Source organism: Ambystoma mexicanum, chromosome 10 (assembly GCF_040938575.1).
Source record: "Ambystoma mexicanum isolate Mex_15411 chromosome 10, UKY_AmexF1_1, whole genome shotgun sequence".
Classification (NCBI taxonomy): Eukaryota; Metazoa; Chordata; class Amphibia; order Caudata; family Ambystomatidae; genus Ambystoma; species Ambystoma mexicanum.
The window spans coordinates 231,514,878-231,542,222 of record NC_090932.1 but is presented as its reverse complement, the minus strand read 5'-3'; the positions used below and the strand labels follow the sequence as shown (position 1 = coordinate 231,542,222).

The following is a 27,345-nucleotide window of genomic DNA, read 5'->3' as shown; positions in this document are numbered from 1 at the left end:
ATTTTAAATGCATTATATACTTTTATTTCTCTTCATTGTAATTAATGTAGCATCTTTATTTAAAGAATAAAAGCCATATATAAAACAGATTTAACCAAAATGAAGGGACCAAATGTACAGAAGATTGTTGCATATTCAGTGCCAGTTAAAGTAGGAGGCTTCACAAATGCCAAAAGGATACCTTTGTGAATCAGATGCATTGCATTCTCTATCCAGTTGCAAAGTCGATGAGGTCAAGTTCGAAACTTCTTTGCAGCTCACACAGAAATGTATAAAATGGTTCATGTCGGCTCATGCAGGACACAAGTCAAGAGGAAATCTGAAATGCGTGGACTACATCTAAACTATTCACCCGACCCAGACAAATGCTGCTCACTTTTCACTTATCCTTGCCACTCTTTCTCGTCAATACACAAACATATGCAACTTATCATTTACTGATAAAATATCAGATAATGTTAAACTCAGGACTCAAGTACTTAAAAAAAGAAAAGGGGGGACTATGACGTACACAATGGGAAGTGACATGACAGGAACTGAAGTATCTATGCACATTTCTTTCGGTTTGTTTTTTCCAACTGAAAAAAGTGCACATTGCATATACACATTTGCCAAAAGAAAAGATGTTCCTGTATTGTTGCAGGCTAATTATAAAAGATGAGCACCTTTTCTGTCCAAGAATCTGTAACAAAACATGTCCTAAAGAGCAGATTACAATACAAGATATTTTTCAGCTGTGTGATAGCAATTTGTCTGGTCTAATTCTATTCAGTTTTGCAAACTGAAGTCTAGATTTGCCTTTCTGAGTTCATGTTGCATTGTATTCAAATGAGAATGTCAAAGTATTCGTCAAGAGCTGAATAGCTAGAAACTATTCGGCCGGAGCCGAATAGCTTTTTTTCAGCTGGAATTCGGCCGAATACTTACTCGAAGCCGAAGTTCGGTACATCCCTACAGAATACGCTACCCCAGTCTTTATTGTATGACCGTAAACTGAACTAATTCAAAGGCATGGATGGGCACTAGACTAAAAGCTAAGGGGAAGATAAGACACAACAAACGATAATAAAGAACATTCAAGAGACGCAGAATGCAAAATGCATCCTTCATAAGTAGCAAAACACGCTAAGAATTCCGGCAGCAAGAACCAAGGGTGCCCATATCAAGCGATGCATTGGGTGGAAGCAGGGTATTTGCGTTTGTGCTGTCCCACATGCCACACACACAATCATACCCCATCACACTAGAGCACCCCCCCCCTTCATCCCACACACCACCACACTGCATTCAAGATACAGACAGGTGCTGCATAAATATCGGAGGGCACAACTTCGCCATAGAATACGGCTTAAACAGGGGTGGGCATGGGTTTACGAAATAACCAACACAAAGTACATCTGCTCTGGGCGTCAATCTTCAACACTTCAGAAGCATGCAAGCCGTTAGATTTAAAAAAAAAAAATGCCAGTTCTGTACAGTTCCACTCCGAATAGGTTTGTTTGAATAATGCTCATCTGAGAAAATTATTTTCAACACATTTATATGGTTCATGCTACATATTATGTTTGACCGTTATAACCGTCAACTTTTTTTGTGGGACGCATGGTAATATGTTGAAACCACATCAATGTTTGGTTCCGTTGTGTGCTCGCTGGTGGACTGTGTCCGTTCGGCAGCCCATATTTATTACTTTGACATTTTTGCATTACTAGCAAACTATCCCTTAAAGGGTTATTACAATATAACATTCCACCTGCATCATAACAGCAAATCACATACTGCGACGATTCCAGGGAGACTCATCTCTCCACAAGGGGAGCCACCCGCCTTGGGTTTAGGGAGGTGAGCATGCTACACTTAAGACCCCCTAAGGGACAGATTAAGCAGGATCCCTTTGGATGGGGATGCCCCCTTAGAGGATTGAGACTCCCAACAGTGCTTTAAGTTACTATCCCCTCTCCCAGGCATTAACACCTTTGTAAGTTATGTAGGGGTTTGATTTTGCAATGACCATGTACCCCCCTTTACGAAGGCGGACTTAACCTCTGACCCTAGGTTTGCCCAATCTTCTGTGAAGACTAAGAAGAGAGGGGTGAACCAACCAACGAGGAGCATCCGTGGAACAGAGAATCATGGAGGAGGCTGAGGAGGCCCCGCAGAGCTTAACCATGCCACAGACGCCAAAGGAGGTGGGGGGAGAGAGACGCACCCAAAGGCAGAGAGAGAGAGAGAGCGACACACAGAGGGGGAGGGAGAGGGGAATGGAGAGGAGGGGAGAGGGGAATGGAGAGGAGGGGAGAGGGAAATGGAGAGGAGGGGAGAGGGGAGAGGAGAATGGAGAGGACTGGAGAGGGGAGAGAGAAAGAAAAGCTGCCATTAGCAACTAGACACAGCTGACTGCCAGCCAGAGCAGCACGGAGAGACCGAGAAAATGAGTCTCGGTAGGACGGCACGGATCCCAGCTGAGAAGCGACTCTGCCCTAACCAAGCTGCAAGAGCAAGAATGAGGAGATTGGAGGACAGACTTGGAACCCAACTGAAAGGTGCATAAGCAACTCCACACCCACGAGCTGCAGAAACAAAAAGGTAGAGTATCCGAAGGCCGACGCACAGCCCAGTGGAAAAGCTGCATAAGCAACTCTGTGCCAACCGAGTGTACAGGACAAGAGACTCGAACCCCAGGAGATCGACTAGGAGCCCAGTAGAAGAGATGCGCAAGCGGATCCTTGCAGACCAAAGAACTAGCAAGACTCAGCCTTTTTGAGTGAGAAACTCTGCTCTCGACACTCCGGTATGTGGTGGCTCTAGTGGTGAGGAAGGCGGTCAAAGGAGAGAAAGTGAGAAGAAAAAAAACAGATTGAGGTAAAACAAAGGACACCCCAGAGGGGCAGGGGTGAGGAGAAGAAGAGCCCCAATGTGATATGATACGGCATTTATGTGGGGAGGAAGAAGGAGAAAAGTCCCAGGGGGGATAGAAACTGGAAGTTGGGAGAGCCTGAAAACAGCCTAGATTGGGATGTGAGAAGAAGCAGAACACCAGAGTGGGGACAATGAAAGAATACCTGAAAGTAGAAAGACTAAAAGAATCCCAGAGTGGGCAGGGACAGAGAGTTGGGCTGCAACACCTTGATAGCATTCTATTAAATCAGGAACTGGCGAACTTGAACTGTGGGCAAAGACCTTTACTAAGAAAGGACAGAGTTGGCATTGGAAGCCAGCAGAAAGTTGTTAGGATAGAGTAGGATTCTGGACAGAGGGTTTAATAAATGTACTGACATGCTGACACACACCCGTTGAACTTTCTTTCATAGTATAGGGCTGCAGCTTGTAGATTTAAGGAACGGTTAGGTGAACATGACAAAAATGAAACCCTTAAATAAAGAGCATTGGTGCCAAGTCCTGAGTCTGCCCTTCCCCAATACCTAATCAGTTCAATACCACACAAACCTCATTGCGTTGTTATGCAATTCCACAATAGATACTTTAGCTGTTCAATACAAAATCACTCAGATACTTTGGAAATGCACAGTAGCCTATTTCTGGGTACAGGATCCCTTTCCACAGCTAGTGTGCCCTGAATGTTTACCAGGCCCGTTGGTTCACTACTTGTCTCTTGTCCTGGTGAGCCCCCAAGGGGCGTGTCCAACATTGTTTCATCGTCCTCTAGAGGTACGTCACAGTTGCTCAGACTCCCTCACCAATACCGGCTTCAATCCCTTGCTGCATCTTTTTGAGAAAAAGTATTTTGAGTCACTGTGTGCTTGCCAACAGAAACAGTGAGCATGGATCCTTTGTGGCTGGTTAGGAAGTAACATTGAGGTACGTATGAGATGCAGCTTGCCTGTTGGCTTGCGCGTCTTCAGTAGTATGCGTCACTCAATATCATGTTCTGATCAGACTCTAGTGCCAGCTTTCCAGGTCATTCTTTCTCTTCCTCTGCTCGTGGGTGGCCATATCATCAATGTTTCGGCTTTTCATGAAGACATGCTGAAGTAGCAACCCTGTAGGGCATCCTCCAAAAATAAAGCTTCTGCAGGAGTCACTCCCATTGAGGAATGAGTTAGCCTATATTAAAACAGGAACCAATATAGTTGTCGTACAATGCTTGTTCCTTGCACATGCGAAATTCTGAAATCCTTGTTCAGAGTCTTTATAAACCGCTCTGCATAACTATTCGCTCCTGACCAGATGGGAGTGATTTTGTGATGACAAATTCCCCATTCTAGAGGAAATAGCTGCAAGAACTTCAGCTGAAATGGGAGTCAGTTGTCCGATTTCATGTTCACTGGGTACCCATTAGTACTTTTCCAGTAATGGAATTGCATGTTCTGCTGCCGTGGATGGCACAAACTACTTCAGGGTACCGAGACCATTGGTCAATGACTACCATTATGAAGTACTTAAGAGCCAAAATCACCACTCACTGTTTCCCATGGAACGCAACTCATCACAGACTGAATGTTTGGGGTCCGCAATGAAGGAGCCGCCGCCATAGACATTATTTGGCATACATGACTATCCTCTAGCATCAGGAACCATACCTTTGGCATGAGGCGAGCCTTCACTTTTGCTTCGCCCGGATGGTCATGATGATCCAGCTTTATCACTTTCCCAATCAGTTTCGATGCGACCACAATTCAAGTCTCTCAAAAGCAGTCCTTCAGGAGTGTGAGAAACCTGAAGGTGTCTCCCTGTCATACCTAGCACCCCTGCTGGACCTGCACCCATAGCTTGTCATCTTCACGAGACACGTTTTGCTAATAGAACAGCAAGACTGTTCTATACTAAATGGAGACTGTTTGATGCTCTGCCAGGAAAGTGGCGTTTCCACTACACACGCCGTTAGTCACGTGATCGGAATCCATCAAGTGATCTCAGGACTGAGTATTTAGCAGCGTTGCAAAATTGACTCACTGCTTCCGATTGAAGTTCATCGGCAACTTTGTATTACAGTCTGGAATTTCCTTTCATCTCCATATTCAGGGTTTCCAGAGTTCTACTTGCCTTCGGACAGCTTCGTTCCTCAATGGTCCTTTTTTTTGTTAGTTTATTTTGCTTCCAGCTACGAGCCTCCCGCCTTCTGGACTCCTTAGCGGGTGTCGGCTCTGTAGCAATCAGTTCCATTTGGGCCAGCATTTCCATGAGGCGGCTCTCGGAGTCTGATCAGTGTTAAGACCTTATTTGCAGTAAGTGACGGCGACCTCCTGAATTCAACACGTCACGGTTCACAGCAACATTTCGTTGTGCTGCTCTGCTACATTACAGACTTATCTGCTCCGTGCAGACCCCGCTGCACAATTTATAGCACGTCCAAACCTCACAAGCTGAATCTAATCCTTCAGAGTACACTGCACTACCTTGCTTCCTTTTCCATACTTACTAGTTCACCTTGCTTGCTGGAACTCCCTACCTCTTTCTATCCATTCCATCCCCACCTACTCCTCCTTCCGTGCTTCCTTGAAATCTCTTCTTCTCCATTCCCCATCCTGACACACTTATCCTTCTTTCACCTTTCTCTCTTTTCCCTCATGTCTTCCCCTACTTACCTCTCTCCTCCTGCTCTGTTCCCTCTTACGCTTCCTCCTCTCCTCTTGCCTCTTCACTCTATTCCCCATCCTGTTTCCATCTTCCTTCCCCTTCTTCACCCCCTCCTTTTCTCGCTTATCTTCATAGCCAAATTGTTCTCCATACTGTTTTACTGGTTTGATTCATGTTTTGTAAATTGCTTCTACTGTTATCTTCTATGTATTCCTGTTATAATGTAAAGCGCTTTGGCGTAAAGCGCTATATAAACATAATAAATACAGATACAAATGTGACATCATAATCCTACAGTTCCAAAATTCATTTCTCGATCATTGCAGGAGGAGGTAATGTATCACTAGTCATGATCAGCAGGAGTGGATTAGGATCAGGGATTACCAAGATTGGCCATATATAATAATGGCAGCACCACCCTCCGACAGCCAGCGCCTCATGCTCTATTTGGGAGTAGCGAGCTCTGTTGCTGAGAGGGCATGGCTGGCAAATGGGACAGGACACATGCACTCTCCAGAGTAAATCTGATGGAAGACTGTCCCCAACCCACACGGACTAGCACCCCCAAACAACTCTGAACGCCTCTGCGGGTCGAAGATTGGAACTGTGACCGCCGATGTTAGAGCTGGCTTTTTCTCTTGAAAGACTGACTCCTCAAAAGGGAGTTTATTGCCAAGAGCACCCCCTTTCATCATATTCCGGAGGGGCTAAGAAGTAATGGCTACATTCCTAACGAAATACCACAGTATGTGACCATTCCCTGGAAGTCTCCAACTTCCAACTTTCCGCTAACTCGAAAAATAAAGCATTTTGCGGAGCAGGAGCCTCTTGAATGTCATCTGTCTGAAAGATCTACCCAAAGAACTCCATGCATATTTGTAAAAATTGACACTTTTCCCTGTGTAGTGAGAGTCCTAGGGATTGCAGTTGTGCCAGCACAGACGCCAGTCATTCAAGGTGTTGGATCGAGCAAACTGCAAAACACCGTAGCTTATATTTAGGACGCCCTGGCGATTTGCTGGAGTGCCCCTGATAATGTGCTGGAAACAGCAGCTGATGAAATGCTGAAGCTCAGCCGGTATACCTACCCAGTCCTTTGTGGGTAGTAAACGCAGTGATGGAACAGGAGTCTGGGTGAAGCAGCACCTGATGCCAGCTTGCTTTTAGGTCCAGCTTTGAAAAGCATGCCCTCCTGTAGATCAGCAATAATATGTTCTATTATGGGAGTAATGTGTCGTTATTTTTTGATCGCCTGGCTTGGTAGCCTCATATCAACATTCTCACCAAATCTGGTTGGTTAGGCTTGGCTGTCCCCACAATTGGGGAAAGCAATGGATTGGGGCGTTCCACCTTCTCTATGATGTTGTTAGCCACCAGTTTGTCCAGCTCCTCCTACACCTTCCTACGCAGGTGGAATGTCAAGACCACTGGCCTCATGGCGTTGTCAATATCCAGTCGATGTGGTTCACCCTTAAGACGGCCAACACTATCAAAGAGCGAATTGTCTTTTTCCACCATTCAGTTCACATCTACATATACACCAAGCCTGAAGTTCACAATGTTCAGTGTCTCAGCAGCCACGCCCCCCAGTAGAGTGCATTCACTGATGGCAGTTACAAACAACCGTGACAATCTTCTGATTGGAATTGGCATTGAACCACGAACAGTAAAGATTTTCACTATATTGGGCTGTAGTGGAGTTGGGTTAGGCAGTCTTTCATAGTGTAAAAGGGCCATTACGTTACCAAAAACACCAGTACTGATATACGCAGGGGTGTCAGTGTCATTTACAAGAACCAGGCATCTGGGCTGTCTTTTCAGAAGAATTCTTCCCACATCCAGTACACTGGATATGATGAATACATCTCCATCTTTACTCAATGATTTTTCAACCATGTCCCGTATGGCCATTTCCACTTGAGCCAATTTTGTATGCTGCTTCAATCCAAATTGACGTTGTTTCCCTTTTTCCTAGGTTCCCAATTAAGGAAGCAGCGCTCCTCCCATCTTGGCAAAATGTTTGATTCTTCGACACTGGCCACATGTGTGACCTTTTGTCTGACATTCCACTGTGTATGGCAGGGCATACCCACAATAAGTACAAATACCACCTGACTTGTACGCCGGTCATTCTTAGACTTTGGAAACCCCTTAGGTTGAGTCTCTGGAACTGCAGAAGCTTCTCCTAGCTTCCGAGCTTTCACGGCTGGATCCATTCCAGATGCCCTAACCTCCGCCAGCTCATGGAATCTTCCTAGCTCCAAATCGGTTGAGGAGAATGCCCAGTTCCTTAGAACTGGTGTTCTTTTCTTAACTGAAAATCATCCCTGGATTACTTGGGACCTTATCTCATCTTCATTGAGCAGCACACATGCAAATGCCAACTGCCTCAGTCAAGCATGGAAAGCATCCAATGTCTCTGCTTCTCTCGGTTTTGCATCACGCAAAATTAACCGCTTGTACAGACCTGGGAGACCTAGCTAAGCCATGGGTAGGGTCTAGCCATGGTCGAACCAGGGGGTCTTGCCTGGCTTTGAGGGCCCAACATGAGACAAGCCGGGAATGGGCTGCAGGCGAGTGGCTTGTGTCGGAGGCTGAGAGCAAGAAAAGGGACTGGAGTAAGAACATTTATTGGGGCAATAAAAGTGGCTAAAGAGGTTTGGGGCAACAAAAGGAACTGGGGCGAGAAATGGGGCTAAACACTGGGGCACAAATAGATTAATGGGACAAAAAGGGGCAAGAATGGGGGCTAAGGGGGGGAGGAACAGGGGCTAAAAACAGACTGGGATAACAAAGGGACATAAAGAGTTAGGGCAACTAAAGGGGGCAAGAACATGGGCTAAGGAGGTCTGGGGCAACAAAACGGGCCAAGGGGGGAGAACAAGGGCACACAAGGGGCTAAAAACGGACTGGGCAACAAAGGGGCCTAAATGGGTAGACAATAAAAAGGGTTAAAAGAGTCTGGGGGGGCAACAAAGTGTGACAAAAAGAAGCTGGAGGCAAGAACAGGAGTTAGGGGCATAAAAAGGGACAAACGGATTGGGGCAACAAATGGGAGCTAAAGGGAGCTGGAGGGTGCCAAAAAAGGCTGGGAGGCAGGCATAGTGCCCGGTTTTTATTTATTTATTAGCAAGGGGAGCATGTGCAGTATGCGCACAAAGAGGTGGTAGGCACTGCCTGCCACCACTTTGTGATCCCTTCACAAACCTTTACATTTGCTACCACACCCACGGCTACACACTCGCACAGAAAGTGCTCCAGTCAAGCCCCAGCCAATCAATGAGTGGCTGGGGCAGGCAGGAAGTCAGGCAGCTACGCTCCTGTAAGGCCATCTGACTTCTCCTGGCAGGCTGACAACCTGTCCTGGCCCAACCACTCACTGATTGGCAGGGTCATGTCCCCTCCCCCCGCCTTAACAGGAGTTGGGTGGGTAGCCAGTGGGGTTCATGGCCGGCCCCTGCTGTGGGCAGGCACTGACCCGAAAGAAGGGTTAGGCCAGAGCCCCAGCTGTGACCCGGGCTGGCCCGAGCCCTGCCAGGTTCACCAGCTCTACGCTCATAATCTGCATTTACCATTAAACTGAAGTAATTACCCAGTACGACTCTCGAAGCTACATAAGAGTTGTCAGCCAGAGTCAAAGTCTTGAGGATCCTATGCATGGCAGGCACAGCCGAATACAGTAATAGAATATTTGCAAGGTCATTAGCCCCACCAGTGGCACTGAAGTACATCTCCAGCTGCTCTACCCACATTGCCAATCTTGGACCTTGGCTGGATGAAGCGCAGAGGATGTCAAACTCTGTCAAAGGTGCTAGAGATGCATGCAGTCTGGGGCTCATGGATGGGCCTGGAGCTGCCCCTACATCATCCACCGTGGCAATTACGGAAGTCAAATGCTAAATGGATGCGCATATAGTAACACTGCCAGTACGAATCTGGCCTGTTGCCAGTGTCACTTAAGCCCATGGAGTGTCTGGCCAGTCCTACTTTATCCTTAATTTGGGTTTCGTGACCAGTGAGTAGATGCCCAAAAGGATTTTTTTTTGTTATGTTGTTTTATACCGCGCACCACTGCCATTTGCATGGTCTCCAGGCACTCTAGGCGTGTTGTGTCTGGAAGGGCAGTAACGTCCAGTGTTGGGGTTGTTTATTTGCGGCTCTTTGTTCTTATGGCAGATGCGTGGATTGTTTAGTATTGAGTGTTGCGAGGTGCACACGCACTCCACATGTCTCGCTCACTGGATCTCCTCTAGCGACAGGCGGTGTGGAAACCTGGTTTTCCGTGATCAGGCAACATGAGGAGAGCCGCACCCTGAATGGCCCAGAGGTGGCGCAAGCCTTCCAATGTAGAACGCCGGACAAAAAGGGCAAAGGCCTTGGTGCAACGGCATGGCATGGCTCATACTGTAGCGCGGGCCCAGTATGAAACCGCACCACAGTGCTGCGCAGCCACCTCGCAGCCAATGCTATGGTTGACACATACTCTAAACTGTTCTTTTGAGACCCATAGAAATGAGCTGAGAACACACCAGTATTTGGTGGTGTTGTCGGTCGGCTCCTATTTATTACTGGGACGTCCTTACGTCACTAGTAACTATCCTTTATAGGAATATTAAAATATATAACCCTACAATCGATTTTTTTTTAAAGCAGTAAACACTACAAACACGTTTCCCAACAGAACACATTAGAGATATTCAAACAGTTCTCACCCATGCAGAAAATGACAAGCATGTGGTTGACTGGAAAGGAGATTACCAGCAATTGAACGGTAAAAAGATTGGCAGGTCAATGCGTAAGCTATTTGAAGCTTCAAAGACACCCCTGTGCCCCATATACCCTCAGAGCCCTTCGAGCAGAAAAGCGCATTCAAACTGGCCGGGCAACAGGAGACTGGTCTTACTCACAACCTTGGACTACATAGGAATCCATGAAGTTCCCTGCTCGCCAAGTGTAGCGCTTGCTAAAATGTATGCGGGGGAGGGTAATGTCCAACTGCATCCACAACACTCGGGAAAGTTTGTGGGAGGAAAATCTCCCACAGCCCTGTTTCCTAGTCTGCCAAGTGTAACCAGTTAACAGTTTTAGCATTTTAGGAACACGTGCTTCGCCCGGGGGTGCTAAGAAGGGGGACTGGAGGCCTTCCTGTGTGTGACTAACATTGCAGACAGAGTCCCTAAGAACAAACCAGCCTTTGGGGAGTGATCAGCAGTGAATCAATGCACAGGAAATCATTTATGCTGCCGCCATCACAGTTGGCAGAAAGCACACAGTAGGAACACCTAGATATGTTTGCACTTTTAGGAATATAAACAGAGTGCAGTTTCCCAGAATGCCCTCAGAAAGCAAGGCAAGCCCTGAACTCTGCCGAGACTGCTTTTTTGGCGCTGCTTTTTGGACAGCGCGGCATGGGTCCTTGAGGCTACACCGCTGAGTCCATGAGGTCTGAGGATACATGTCTGCATGGTCCTTGCTCTGTCGCTCCCCATGATGCATGTCAGTCATTTTATCGGAAAGAAAGAACATAGTGGGAGAAACTATATTTTTTTCCACCACTAGCCATCACTTTATCCACATATTCTAGGACTGAAGTTTGTTTATAGAACTACGAAGGGGGATACGGAGAGTATCGCGGAGCGGGAGCTGGTGGATCGGGATGAAGGGTTGAGGGAGAGATGAGGCATGGGAGGGCCTAGTGACCAAGCGAACAAGCAGAGCGGATCTGCTGATATTTTTGTTCCCACAGCAGAAGTCCTGTCAAGAAAAAAGGGAGGAGGGGAGGTGGTGATACCAGGATGGTGCAAATGGACAGTGCGGATCAGCCGTTAAGAGGTGAGCTGGGGAGAGAATGGTCGGCAGCATGGGCCAGGCTGGGGGTAAGGTGGGGGCCACAAGGGACCGCAGGTAAGGAGCGAGGTAGAAAGGATGAAGGTTGTGGGAGTGGGGGGGTGCACGTGCATTGGTACGGGCGGGCATGCTTATTAGGAACTAGGTAGAGATACAAAACAGACCTGTCACCAGAGAAGGTGGGCCATGTATCAGAGGTGGAAGGAAGCAAAGGGGAAGGTAAGAGCAAAGAAAGGTTGAAGTTACCATACATGGGCATAACAAACCCACTGGGCGCACATCTGATGGCAGCTACCAAAGAGAAAATATGGGACATGGAATTAGTGGATGTTTTTAAGCTGCTTCAAAAGGGAAGTGAGCGCGAAGAAAAAGATACGGGACATGGAATTAGTGGATGTTTTTAAGTTGCTTCAAAAGGGAAGTGAGCGCGAAGGAAAAGACCAAGAACGAAGAGAAGGAGCTGTACCGCTTGAAAATTGGACATCAGCCTCTCTCATATATGCCAGTGTTTTTTTGTGAGAACTGCCTGGAGAGGAGCGTAGGGCTATTGAAGTTCATGAATGTCATCAGGAAGGCATTTGGGAGTTTTGCATTGGTGAGGTACGACAAGGATGGTGATGGGGGGACCAAAGTGAGGTGTGGTGTGAAATCAACATGGATCTGTGGCTGCAATGGATGGCACCTACGCACCCGGCGCCAACACTGCATATGGCAAGCAGCCTGCCTGTGCCTTATCGGCCCTTTCACAGGCCCTTTGATAGTCACCCTGCTGCAGACCAGACCGGCCCGGGGCAAGAGGCAGGGGGCAGAGGGCAGCGATCCATACCCTGCTGGGTTTACAGCAAGGAGGCATGCTTGAGGGAGGTGTACGTTTTGGCACAATTTCAGCACGTGCACAGGACGGCACCCTGTTACTCCATGTTTCGCTATGGGAGGCAGGGGGAGGTGGAGGAGCACAGGGAGAGGGATTGTGGGGAAAGGCTTATACACCAGTTATTGGAGGAATGGCTGAGCTTTTACCCGGACAGGACAGTGGCAAGGATTTTGGGATATGGATTTAGGGACGGCTTTAGGTTGGGGTATCAGGGGCCTATGATGCAGAGAATTTGTGGTATGCAAAAGAGCAACCAGACATAGTGGCAAAGAAATTGGTGAAGGAAATTGAAGAGGGGAGAATGGTGGGCCCATTTATGAGGTTAGCAGGGGAATTTGGTGCCGTCCGCGCTGGGGGTGGTGCCTAAAAAGACAATGTGGAATTTAGGCCGATCCATCCTTTATCATGGCCCAAGGGGATGGCGGTGAACGACCATCGCTGAGGAGGATTGTGTGGTGGCCTACCCGATTGTAGATCAGGCGGTTGAGCTTGTATGGGAAAGTGGCCATGGAGCATTTATGGCCAAACAAGACATCAAATCTGCATTCAGGTTATTGCCGCTGCATCTGGAAGATTTATGGTTACTCGGTATGCAATTTGAGTATCAGATTTTTGAGGACAAAGGTGCTGCCTATGGGGTGTGCGGTGTTGCGGGCACTGTTTGAACAGTTCAGCTCATTTCTGCAATGATGTTTTACGTGCAGGTCAGGTTCCTGCAGAGTTTTGCATTACCTGGATGATTTCTTCTTTATTGGTGGGTCAGGGAAAGAAGAAGAGTGCAGGAAGAGGTTGAAGGATTTGATTTTCTTGGGCTAATGGAGGAATTGTAATTGTTTACTTGTAGAGCACTTATACACAAGTGAAGTGCTTCAAAGCGCTTCAAGGCGGAAAAGGTACAAGGGAAAGCAGTAGTCATTCTTAGGCCTTGACGTATCCGAATGATCTAACAATTGGGAGTTCCCCTAGCGGAAGAAAAGGTGGAAGGCTCGTCATTGGTGCTGACTTTTTTGGGGATAGAGTTGGATTCAGTGGCTATGACATCCCACTTGCACTTTGGTAGGGATGCTGGAAAAAGCAGTGGGGGCGAGGAAGATGTTGCTGACGGAAATGCAGAAGTTTCTGGGACTCTTGAATTTTGCATGCAGGGTCATGGCCCAGGGGCTTACGTTTTCCAGTAAAATAGCGGAGTCCATGGTGCGGGTAAAGCAACTGCATAACAGAATACAGGTGTCGGGCAACCCCAGGGAGGATTGTAAGGTTTGGCTAAGTTTCCCGTAGGCGTGCAATGGAGTGCCTATGTGGCTGCTGGCAGACCCAGTGTCTTGGGAGGTGCAGATATTCTCTGACGCATCAGGGGCAGGAGGTTTGGGATAAACTGGTGAGGGAGATGGTGAGTGGAAGAGTGGCAGATTCAGTGGAAGAAAGAGGGTAGGGGCATTGCCTTTTTAGAGTTGTTTCTACTGGTGGTGGCATTGGCATTGTGGGGTAAGGAGCTGGAGAACAAGAAGGTGAACTTCAATGTGAATAACACGGCAGTGGTCAATGTGAACAGGCAATCAGCCAAAGATCAGAGGGTGTCCAGACTCTGTTGCGCTGCCTGCTGTTTAATATTGTGTTTAAAGCAAGGCATGTGCCTGGAAAGGATAACACCACCACTGATGCATACCTCATTTTCAGTGACAGATTCCATGGGTTGGCACTGGAAGCAGACCAGGATGGGCAACAGATCCAGGTGGAATTATGGCAGCTAGGAGATTGAAAGCAATGCATTAAGAGGAAGAATTGTTGGCTGCAAGTTCCTGGGTGGCTTACAGGAGAGCGTGGTTGGACTTTATGTATGGGGGAACGCAGGTGACGTGGGAGAAGGGATGCAGAGGAGAGAAGGAGAGAGGATGTGGTGAATTTCATATGAATGATTGGGAAGGGCTTGTCAAGAGTGAACATATTAGATGAACTGGCAGGGATTTTGTTTTATGGAAAGTGGATTGGGGGTTTTGAGCCTAGTTGGGGGTGGGGGGAGGGTAGAGGGGGCAGGTTGGGGAGAAGAGAAAGGCAATGATGGTAGAGTTGTTACAGAGGTTATGTGAGGTCCTGGGGGCGGGGTGGTTATGTTGGTCCTCATGGGAAAGGGATATGTTCAGGGTATGCTTTACATGGCTGTTCTTTTGGGCATTCAGGATATCAGAAATGATGGCGGAGCGTAGGAGGAGGGTTTGAGGTGAGGAGATGAGTTTTTGTCAGAGAGTAATGTGTATATAAGGATTAAGAAGTCTAAAATGGACCAGAAGGGCAAAGAGCTATGGGTGCACTTACGATTGGTTATTAAGCGCTTCATACCCAGAGGTTTCCAAGTACCGACCCAGGGATCGAACCTGTATTGCTCCGTGCCGCCCTGCTTGCAAGGCAAGCACGTTGCCCTCGAGCTATCCTCCAAAGACGCTTGGACAGGGGTGGGCAGGAGTTGTTCCCAGTTAAAGAGGGTTTAAGGTGGAAGAAAAGGTGTCCGGATAGCAAAGGTCCGGTATTTATGCACAGGAATGGGGAGGTGATGACTGTGGGGTAAGGAGGAAAGCATTGCCAGTATTAGGGGAGGACTTGAGAGCTTTTGGTACTCATTCATCCAGGATAGGAGGGGAAAGAACTTTGGTATAAGCGAGCAGTGCATTAAGAAGCTAGGGCACTGGAAACATGGCTTACACCTGAGGGTTGGGTGAGGGGAAGGGCTGGGGGAATAGGAGATGGGGTGGCAACGGCCTCACAGCTTAATTTTCTTTCTTCATAGATGCGGCACAAGGGAGCAGCAAGGTACCCCAGATCTGAATATGTGGCCACTCCTTGCTGAAGGGAGCAGGGACAGAGGCAACAAAGAGGGCATTTGGGACGCATTTGGGGCACAGTTCCGATGATGTAGTGATAAGCTGGTCGGGTTGGGTGGCTTGACGTGGGACCAATTATTGCCCATGTCTGTAGGAGGTTAATGGGGCAATAGCGGCACCGATTATACATGCAGAAGGAAACGATTTGGTGAGGCTGGCGTTGATAAAAAAAAAGAAGGACTCAATGTGGCTATGGGAGATATGGCCAGTAGTTACAATATATTGACAGAGCTGTTGCCTAGGAGGGCGTGGAGAGGGCGTGTACAGAAGGGACCATGGAGAGAACTAGGAGGGAGATTAACAAGGCGATAATAAAATTCTGCGAAGCATGGGGGGGTGCACACGCTCCAACACCCTGATATACTATGAGGATTTAGATTTATTTACGGAAGATGGTGTGCACCTGTCTATGATGGGTAATGAGCATTACATGTTGGATGTGTGGGTGGCAGTGGAGTTGGAGGTATAAGGTGGGGCAGAAAACACTTATGAAAGGATTTTTCTGGGTGGCAGGACAAGGTCCTTTGGGGATGGTTGGGGGAAAAGGACAGGGTCATTAGCGCAGTAACGGGGGGAGTTAGCGCTGTTTGGACGGACAGACTAGCCCAGGTGTACAGGAAGGGGGAAGAGGTATGGAAGAAGTACGGCCATTAGCTCGGGGAGAAGATGGGGCGGAGAAATGTGGGAAGAAGGGTGACAGGAATTGGGGGGTACACCAGGGGAGGAAAAAGGGCGAGTTGGGTAATATGACAGGTTATTTATAACACGCTTAATACCCAGGGGTTTCTAAGCACGGACCCAAGGATTGAACCTGTGGTGCTTTGTGTCATCTTGCTTCCAATGCGAGCACGTTGCCCCTGAGCTATCCTCGCGAGACAATGCATTAATTGTTTGGTTTAATGGTTAGTAGTCTTTAAGGCCAAGGATCCAGGATAGAATTGTATTGAGAGCTGCGGCTGGTCTCATTAAAGCAACCTTTTCCACTACATGCAAGGCTGGGTTTTTGGGCAGTTTAGCCTAAAGGAGACCCCCGCAGGGCATGCGTATACATATCCCCCCCGGGGTTATTTGGGTGCCGCACAGCAGGCAGCGAGCAGCAACTGTCATATAGAGGGCCTCCGCATTATAGAGACTGGGAAGTTTTGGGAACGAGTGTCTGTTGATGGAATAGCGACGTGTTGCCTGCCATCCCGCCCTGTGTCTTACAGCTTAAGTGGTATGGTTGGGGGGTGTGTTAAGTAGGAGGTAAGCAGGGATGGGAGCGATAATGGGGGATAGCCTTTTTTGGACAGGCTGGGCATTAGATTTTTTTTAATGTAATGGCAAGTTGTTTTGTTACTGGTGTGGCAGGTCAGCCGGGCTGTGCGACGAGGAGTAAGCGAAGGGAGGAATTATAAATTGAGTTATGGGAGAGAAAGGGAGGCGGTAGGAAGACGGTCCTCTCGAGGATGGGTGGGGGAAGCAGACAGGGTCATTAGCGCAGTAAGGGAGGGGTTAGCACTGTATAGAGGGACAGGCTACACCGGGGGTACAAGAAGAGTCAAGAGATCTAAAAGAAGAACGGCCATTGGCTCGGGAAAAGATAGGGGGTGAAATGTGGGAAGAAGGGTGAGAGGAATTGATGCGGAAAGAAGGGGAGAGAAAAGGGTGGAGTGGAGTGATGCATTATTTGATCTAATTGTTAATGGTTAGCAGCGTGTAAGGCCAAGGAGCCTGGTTAGCGTTTTGTTGTAAGCTGTGGCTTGTCACATTCAAGCGACATTTTCCACTGCATGCGAGTCTGGGTTTTTTGTTCAGTTTAGCCCAGTGATTCTGTTGCGAGTAGTAGAGCAACGAAAAAAAGGTTGTGAAGTTGATGAGCGAAGGACCCAGCATCTGGAACCTGGGGCCTGCAGGGTGTATGTATACACCAGAAGCTTCAAATGAACTACACACAGAACAAGCAGTAAGTGCCTGCATGCCTATGCGGGGGATTTGCTAGAGAGGCGCCCAAAGTATACACCTAGATCAGGTAGATGCTAACACAGCCATCACGGCCACGGGTCGGGAAGGATACTAGCGGGACTTCGCAACCCAAGGTAACAGCCCAAGGCAAAGCAAAGGCCGAAGTCGGGTCATTAATGCATTTCTAATCAGTTAATGCCCTCGCCCGTGGACACTAAAGCTATTTAGCTTATTGTTTTAACATTGGGAGAAACGCTTGCCCATCAAAAGTGCATCCCAATGTGCAAACAGGAGACCTTGAGCTGCTGTAAGAATTCTGCAAAAGTGGCAACTGCAATGATCATTGAATAGGGAAAGGACGTGTGCCAAGACTAGTTCAAATAATGCAGCCATCATTACAGATTCAGAAGTGTTGCCCCTTTCCATTTCAATGAACTGAAAGGGAACAACACGACAGAGAATCCGCTCAGGACACTGGGAGGAGCAGGGCTCCTTGAAAAAGAAGGCGTGGCTCCGGGTATGTGGGCTGGATGGGAAAGAAGTGATGGGGAGGGGGGTGCAGAGGCGCGAAACCACCCGGCGGCTGAGCCCCCAGTGCAAATGCCGAGCGCAGACTAGCAGGGTGCTTGGAATTGCGGCCAAGTATGGGTAGCACATGACTGCGCACACTTCAGACATCCCGATTGGCTGGCCAGAATCCAACGTGCCATACAGGGTGCTCTTCTAGACATAAGAATAAAGACCAAGTAGATGGAACCAAATAGGCCGAATGGCCACTTACTCCAAGGACGGCACACCTCCGAATGAGAACAAAAACAGCTGGACAAGGTCTTGCATCTTGCCCAAGGAAACACATGCCCGATTCCCAAACATACTTGGGGGTCTTGGCATCGCTTGCCATGGCAATTTAGAAATGCGTCTCCCTGTCGTGCTTTTACTTGTTGGGCCTGCACAGACATACACAGAATTATGTGTTCTGTTGGTGCCGGGAGGCCCCCCTGGTTGAACCAGTCCTGTTGCAAGAGGGATGCTTCTGTACCAATTCCTGATCAAAACGAAGCTTTAACTCTTCCTTCCAGTGAGGATTGCATAAATAACATGCCACCGAAGGTGTCCGTCGCTGACGTACACAATTCCGGTCCTCTCCAGCCCATTAATGTGGTGTCTGTCTGTGTGTTTCCAAGAATCCGCGGAGAGGGTGCCAGGAACGGTGGGCAGGCGGGTTATTGGTCGAGCGGTTGAAGTTTGTTCCTTCTGCCCGTGTTCTCGCCCGAAGGGACCTGGAGTTTGTAAATATTGTGTCTGGATGCTGGCCAGATGGGGAGAGTCTCTCCAGAGTTGCTTGTAACAGCACCCCTGCCCGCTCCCTGGCTGGCAGCAGCAGTCTACTAGCTCAAAGGCGGCACTTCCTACAGGACATTGGGTGATTTCGACAGGCTGCTGCCACTCAGAGGATTGGAGCTAGGTCTGGAGGCATGCCCAGCTTTAGCAGACACGACTACCCCCCTGCTTCAAGTCCATCTTTCATTCAGTGGCTATTCTGAAATGCAACAGATTCTGACTTAACCCAAATGGCCTTTTGTGGGGGTGTTTGCTAGGGCTCAGCCCTGGCACTTATTTTTGAGCCCCAGCACTTATTGCCTCAGACTCACTTTAATTATGAAGTGGTGATAGTCAGTGCATCCATCAACCACAGTGAGCAAGCTGTAATGTAACTCCAAAATACGTCGACACTGTGTGGAGCAGCTATGTGTGGTGGAAGCAGTGGTGGGGAACTGGCCACCCGCAGTGTCACAGGAGTGCTCGGAAATATTTGGGCCCTGGAACTTAATTTTTTTTTTTACGAATTAAGCACTGCCAGCCTCCTAAAATACTTCATTTTTGCTGCAAAAAGGTTTAGATCTGGTTAAGCAGGTACAGGTGAGGGGCAAAGTGGTCCTCGACCCATTCTCCCCAACTAGGCATGGAGACCGTGGTGGGTGTCTTTGGGGCAAGGAAAAGGAAAGGGAAAGGGAACCGGTGTCGCTTCCGGCCTTGGGGACCAAGACTACAAAATAATTCTCATTAGTACCCAGCATGGGGCGGGGAGGCAGCCTCTCAGCCAATGAGAAGGCTCGGAAAGAGGGGATTACCAGAATAGGTAATCCCACCCACCCTGAACCTCTTCACGGTTGGAGGGCGCCATCTTCCCCCAGTGGGGAACCGGGTGGGTGGTTCCTTCACCACTCCCCATCCACAGATTTCCCTCCCCACCCCTCCACCTCCACTTACCTTTTCTCTATCCATTTCGGGAGCGGACCTGCTGGGAACACTTCTGTCCGCAGTGCTTCTGCTCCCAATCTGCAATAGGCCACCATGCAAAGGCAACCCTTCTCTCCTTTCCATGGTGGCCATTTTGTTGATTTACTTTTTTACGTTATTTTCAATGGCCGCCATGGAAAGGGAGAATGGACTTAATTTTCACTTCCACGGCGCCCATTTTTTTCTTCCTTTGTGAAACGACAGAGCATTTTGCAAAGGAAGACAGAAGCTTTTAGTACCCCAGTCCAATGGGCCAGGGTAATAGTAATAATCCCCTCGCCAGAGGGCATTAGATGAGTAAGGTAATGCTCGGGCCTTCGTTAAGGCCCTCGCTACGCTCAGGTTTGTAACTATGGGCCGCAGGGCATTACCCGAATTGGTAATGCCGCCCAGCAAGGGGATTTTTGCTCAATTAAATATATCTAATCCTAGGTGTATACATCATCTTTAGCATGCACTCATCCCAATTGTTTTTCCTCTCAGTTGTTGGTCATTCTATTGTCTAGTTTCTCTTTTCGATCACCTCTTCGCCAAGCCTACCTTTCCTATCCACAGACTAAAGTCTGCTGACACCCTGGCAGAGTGATGGGCGCAGTATAAATAGTGGATAACGTAACATAGTGCCACACATCTGTACGCTTTAGTAACAGTAGCTGAACCCGTGTGTCAAACCCACCACCAATGAGCATACAATTATTCGTCTGGCTGTGCTAAGTGAGAGAGAGAGACACACAAAGAGGGAAGTTAGGGGAACTAATGGTTCCTGCAGTAAGGGGGATGCAATCACTCTGAAGGCTGGAAGCCCAGATCACTCCTGAAAAGGTCATGCTCAGATGATGGTGGGAGGAGAGTCCTCTTCCCATTGGGTGTTCTGCCAACAAAGCCTCAAGTGTTGAAAATACAATGTCCCGGCCCAGCCCGATAAGCTGAGGTGGGTCCAACTCTAGGTTTATGACCATTAAATATAAACCCCAAGTTCCTTGCAAACTCATCTCAGAACAGGTTATCATGCCATGTTCTTCCTGCAGAGGAGCGCCTGCTACCTTTTTTGAAACGTATGTAGGTTATGGTAATGAGGGGAGTCTCCAGACTGCCTCCTTGCCTCATTTGACACTTCCCAGATTTGTGTTGCATACGGGGACACAGTATCGGGGGGAGAGGGAGATGGATTTAGAGTGGCAAAGTGAGATAGGACCCGTCTGCAAGTTGACAGTGGAGGGAGGGCAGGAAGGACAGAGTCATTTTGCCTTGTAAGGTCTACTGCTCGCCAAGGTCTAACACCTTACACCACACATACACACTGCATTCTTGCACTTAATCCGCTCATTCCCACTAACTCCCCCTCAACCCCTTTCCTTTGCAGATCGACCAGAGGACCACTCCGGTGGTGATAAGGTTTAAGGATATTTGTACCGTGCACTAATATATCCCCCAGCACATCAACACTACTCGAGTTGTGACTAAGCTCGCCTCTTCAGCCCCAATACAGTCCCCCACATCAGTTATGTATATAATATTTGTGTAGCACCTCCTGCCATATGCAATGGTCTTGAAGCGCTGTAGGGTGCCTGGCCTTTCAGCAGACTGTAGTCTGGAAAGACCTGGGAGAGGAGCAGCGGAATGCATGCAGCAGAAATTTTAGTTTAGGTTTTCATCAAGTCTAGTGTGGAGATGTTGGAAGCCAAAGATGATGAAGAGGCTAGGAGATTATGTAACCTATGTGACAGCTGGATCAAATGTTTTCTGTGCAAGTCAGCTTTACGCTATGGGGCGCAGCGCTATAAGGGTAATGCCTAGGAGTTAACAGTTAAGGTGCCCCAAGGGCAACTGTCTACAGCTGAGTGATGGAGAACCAAGAAAGTTGTTTCGTAAGCCCCTATTTTTATCAAAGATAGGTTCTTTGGGTAATTAAATGCTTTTTGCTTTTCTTAAAGCTCCAAACGACTATGAACTGATCGCAGCAACAGCTGAGTATTTGGGAGTAGCTTGATATCTGCATATGAAACAAAACAATATATGTGAACGTTATATGAATTTGCATTGATCCTTTAGGTCTTTCTTCCTTGTTACTTTTATATATTTATATGATTGCTTTTATACATTTGTAAATTTGATGGATGCATTGCTTGTACAGCTGGATGGATCTTACCTATCTGAATAAAGCTCCTCATTGATTGTTCAAGAAACTATGAGACGGCTGGACCAAAATCCTTTCGTGGGACTTGATTGTATGCTATGGGGTCCGGGGGGAATGCCGCAGGAATTATCATTCATGAACCCAAATGGCAATGGTCTGCAGTTGAGGGGATCTTCTACACTTTACATGCAGTGTACATGCATATGGAAGAAACTATGTCATCTTTATTCAGCGGAAAAAGCCACCAAAGCACACATTTCAAAACAGTAATACAGAACTTGTTTGGTCAATAAAATGGCAACACCAATCTACCCAAAGTCAGGCCCACACGTATTTGCTGATCGATCCAAGTGTTGAATAAGTACATTTTAGGATATGATACTACTATTAAAAACAACACGCGTTAAACATTATTCACAAAGGTAAAATGTATATTGTATATTTTTTGTAATGTTTTATCTTTTTTAAAGATTTAATTCACAATAATGAAAAAAAAGAGAAAATGATATCCATTTGGGTTCAGGCACTGTACAATGTCAGAATTAAGTGGTGAACGTGATTAAAAGAAGTAGAAATTATCTTAGCGATACGTACATACTAAATCCTATATCAACTGTTCCCTAGGAGATAAAGACTTGTCTACGAACGTTGTGCTAAACAAAGCTGGGAGAACGTTTTAAACAATAATACATCTTAAAATACATTATACAAAGAATAAAAACAGATAAATATCCCCAGTACATCCATTAGGGTAATTAAAGTTTTCTTGGATCTCCTTAACCAGGCTCTGTGTAGATATTTTGCGACAAAAAGCACTGTTTAAACAATTGTTTTTTTATAGCCAGATCGACCGGCCGAATGTTTGCCGATTTCAATAATGGGAAAATATATCTGAATCTCAAATGCTTGCATCCTACACAGAACAATAAAAAGTGGGTAGGTGATTCATCCACTGCACAAAAAACTCGACACACTGGGCGGTTGAAGCTATGCCAAGGCTTGCTAAAAGACACCAGTTTCAAAGTATTAATATGGAATTGAATAAAATGAGCCTGTGCGAACTTCGGGGATATGACATCCAAGTACTCCTCGTACCCAAATGTATACTTAGAAGTTAAATGGGGTCGGCAGGGGCTTCAAATCTGGCACCCTACTCCCATAAGGCACAGCAAGGCCTCGGCACTAGCAGTTTTTAATTTGTGCTTTAGGCTTTTTAGTCATTCCTCTGGTATTTTCACACAGATTATACAGGTTTATTTTCATGAATTCTTGACATACCCGATTCAACCATGGGAGTGGTTTTGAGCCATTCAGGGACATTAGAGGAGTCAAGGTATCTCGGTACTTGTGTAGGCTATGATTTGTCAAAGTTCTTGTCCAGCAGACCAAGGGTTTGGAATAAGTAAGATCTGTTATAGGACACAGATCACAATCCAAGCGCAAACTGGCAGTAGGAGCATTCACAGGTTGCAGAAGGATTGCTTTTAAGAAATATATTTTCCATAATAGTTATTTGCTTGGCACATATGTGTCCCACGATCTCTGCTCCTTTAAGTGCTGCAGAGAGGGCTGGATGCCTATACCGGTGGAGCGTTGGGGTTATTGCGCATCCGCCATGGGTCATAAACATTTGAATCCCGCCACTAAACTTAAGCAGGGTCACTGAGGTTTTGGGCAGTTGCTGCGCTCACAAACAATTCTCCGAAAAATTGGTGCCTAGGTACACATAAGTAGGTACCTGTTCCAAGGTAGATGTATCTATTTTTAGGTTTAGCTTAGTGTGCATGATTGACCTATAACTAAACACCATGACTTTCGTTTTATCCTTGTGAAGAGGGAGACCTAAACATGGCCCTTTTTGCACCTATCCCACTCTCATGGAGAAATGAAAGGCATACATCATTCCTATTCCCCTCTTCCCCATCGTCAATGTATCGCAGTTGTGAAAAATGCTACTCAGTCAGCCATTCAGGGCTTATCCTGATGTCACAGAGGAAACAAGTCTACAATCCATGGAGCAAGACAACTGACTGCAACCTCGAAGAAAGCCGATGTTACGATAGACACCATTACATAAGTGTGTTAGACATGAAGCACATAGGCATCCCTGCACGAAGCTATACAGACATTTAGATTAAGTGCAGAAAGACACAAAGAACATGCCTATGACTCAGATAGATAGAGGACTGACGCACACTTGCTATGCAGAAACCACAAGTTGCACAAGAATGCATACCTACTGCTTGTTGATGCTTAACGCAACTAACAAGGTGCGCCAATGTAAATCAAGATGGAAGACACTATTACATTAAAGTGAATGAAAGGAGCTAAAAGGGACTCAAAGATACAGAGAGGTGCTGAAAGGCTGATACCGCAGAGACATGCAGACCCGGCTTCCAGCGTTGCCACTGTGTACGGCCTTGCCAAAGACACAGAGAAAGGGAAATCTTCAAGTTGACAGAAGAGATAGGGCATCTGCAAGAATACAAGTTGACAACTCTCATAAAAGCAAGCAGGAGAAATCAAGTTTGTGGTGCTTACATATGTGATCTGAACCTGGGGAACAAAGCCTATTCATTCGAAGCCAGGCTAACATTGCTGTTCCCATTCAACTGAAAACAGGAATGTACAAAAACAATGCCAGGTTCAAAACTGAATTTTCGTCTCAAGGCCTACGAGATCGTAGATGGTAAATTGTTGTTAACATGCAGTACCTTCGGGGCCATTCCCACCACCTTGAAGAGTTGCTCTCGGCTTGGTAACTTTCCTAAGCTCAAAGGCTGAGAAGACCCTCTTTGACGAGCCCTATTCACCTTCCACGCTAAGCTCACACTATGAAGCACAGCCTAATCACAGTACACTTACCCGATATACCTTAGTAGCAACATGTAGCAGGTGGTCTCAGAAGGAGCCACCAGATATGTCTTAGCCAATTGATGAACTAAACACCTGCATTGTGTATACTTAGACTACCTCACTAACCAATCCTGATACCAGTTAGGTTTTTGGATGTATCTTTATTTAGTGACATCACGCAGTAACAAAACCGGACAGACTTGTGATCAACGAGAGAGCACACTGGCGAACGTTGCATTGTTCATGTCTCGATCCCAGTTGACTATTCTTGAATAAAGACAGTAAAACATTTGTCACATGACTGGACTCGATCTTTTTGGTGCAGGGGGATTTCCTTGGCCAGGTTCCTCTTGCTAGTATTAAGGGAGATTATTAATTCACCTGCCTTAATTCACTTGTCCAGTTTGAGGCGCAATTCTTTACATTTTTGATTGAAGGCGACTACGTTGTGCCTTAAATCCATCAGGGTTTTTTAAAGCAAAACTGCTCCGTCTGAACAAAATAGAGCAGGAATCTTGGCTGAGCCCATTTTTGGTGGATCTAAGCAGCAGGCGACTAACTTCTCAGCTACCTCGTTGATATAGCAGCAGAAGAGGAGACAGATACCCCTCTTAACCTCGATCAGCTCTGTAATTTCTCCCCCCCGCCTCCCAAGACCCCAGCTGACTGTTGCCTTATTATCTGTAAAATATAGCCTGATAATAGCCAATAGGTTCCCTGGGATGTTCTTGCTGACCAATACGTCCCATAGTTGTTGTCAGAGAATGCAGTCAAATGCTGTTCTGAGGTAGACGAAAATAGCATACACTTTGACCCTGTTTAGCATTGTGTATTTTCCGAGGTTCAGATCGAGCCTAAATATCTGGTCAATAGTGCTGTTGCTTTTTTGAGATCCAGATTGTAAATGGTTAATGATCCCCAATTCATCTGCCCAATCCTGTAAGTGACCAAGAACCACTTTAATGTTTTGCCAGCTGCATCCAACAAGGAAATTGGACAATAATTCCCTGGTAGATTTCTCTCGCCCTTCTTAAAGATAGGCACTAGTTGTGCTTCGTGCCATGACTGAGTGACTGTACCAGCACTGGATGCTGCATTGAAAGCCGGCAAAGCACTGGCACCCAGATCATGTATTTGTCATTATATAGGCCTATAGGTATTTTCTCAGGCCTGGTGCTTTCCCACCTGTGAGACACCAGAAGGTGTCTCACTCACTAGTCCCCAGGGATCTGTGATCCAGGTGGCCAGGACACAGCCATCGCTTTTCATTCCAGTACACCGGATTGTGAGACATGGTATCCCATTCCCTGTAACACCTGTAACCCATCCTACCAGGTAGGAATATGTAGGGACTCTACCCACCCCCCTTTTCCTACACAAACACTTTCACACGGACTGCCCACTGTGGGAGAAAACAGACTAACACCCGAACAGTATACCGGACGTGTCCCAATATAATCATCAGGCGAGGTTAGGCAATTACTAACCATCACACACACCTGGCTTCCATTACACTCCCCCACACAGATAAAAGGCGGGGCTTAAAACATACTCTGAGCGAGGCAAAACACACGAGGAAATAGCAGCTTCAAGACAGCAGCTGAACAAGGGACGAAAGTCTGAAGTATAAGGAAATTCCCTCAACCTTTCCGGCAAGAAACCGTTACTTTCATGAGACCTCGAGATTGGACAGCTTATAGCCACAAACACCACTCCGAATAATCCTGCATTGTGTGTCGAACAAAGTAGTGACAAATAAATCAACACAGCCGGAGAGTTCTATAGACCGATACCAGACCGGTCTGTGTTGAAGCCTAGGTTTCAAGCAGCAGCACTCTAGAACGTGCGCTAGAATCAACATTGTTAAAATGTGTGTGATGAAAGACGTGAGTAAAGTTAAACTGCTGATGAATACTTGAACTTTGAAAGGAGAAATACGATACTGTTGACAGATTTGTCCAGCACCAAGTGCATGCTCAATCGAAGGTCTGTGTAAGTTTTCCAGCCGAGAAGTGCCAGAAGTGAAAGTTGTAAGGAGAAAGAGTTTGTGAATCGAAGTGGTCCTGCGACGGGTCAAGCAAAACTGTTAAAGTGGGTCTGAGCCCTACAGAGGGGTACCCGGGGTGAACTGTGTCTCACCAGAGAAATTGTACATGTGGAAATCCTGAGGAGAAAGGAACATTAATGTTAGTTTGTCATATCAGGCCCTCTGTAATAAGAGACTTCGAATGGCAAAAAGACTTTGGCACAGAAGGTTCTGATACGGAGGTTTTGAACTGCATCCTCGTGCTAGAGAAGCCAGAGCGTGTGCTAAGCTTCAGTGTGCCGCCTTGTCCCATGCTGAAAACGTGAGGAAGGGAAGCCAACAGCTCAACTAACCTGACATATAATTTCTTGAATACTTTTCTTTGGCATAACATTGTTTCCAACACCATTTGTATTTAGAAGTAAAGATTGGCAGTAGATTTATTAGTATAGGCCCTTTTATTTTGCCAATATTCTCCTAGGAATGCGTATTATTTGATGGTTGAAGTTGCTCCCATCTTTAGATTTAGGATTAGACAGGCGTTTTTCCAACTCATTTTGAAAGATCAATAAACACCCTTGAACTGTGATCTCTTGCGTCGGTCTTCACTGTTTGATACCATGCCTTCCTTACACACCCCCATAAGGCTTCTATTGCCTTCTCTACTTCACCGACAGTGAAATGTACAGGCTTCCAGTCTGGTACCTGTCCCTAATAACTTGTGGGAGCCCTGTTCAGGGATTCCCATGGATCAATATATAACCCTCCGAAGTGAATGCACCAGATGGATGGTGCTATATTACACTGTAAACAGGGTTGGACTGGGGCATAAAAGTGTCGTGCACCAATGAAAAAGTAGCCCACAATTGCACATGGCAATTCATTCCTTTTGTGACTGACAGTTTGAATAGTATCCAAGGGGGAGGTTTTTGATCAAATGTGATGC

At 46.9% G+C, this 27,345-nt stretch overlaps 1 protein-coding gene across 2 annotated transcripts in view; it reads right to left on the bottom strand.

Moving 5' to 3' along the window:
- BMP1 (bone morphogenetic protein 1) overlaps positions 1-27,345 on the bottom strand; it is a 984,430-nt gene that overhangs the window by 654,969 nt on the left and 302,116 nt on the right. The gene's annotated exons all lie outside the window — the stretch shown is intronic.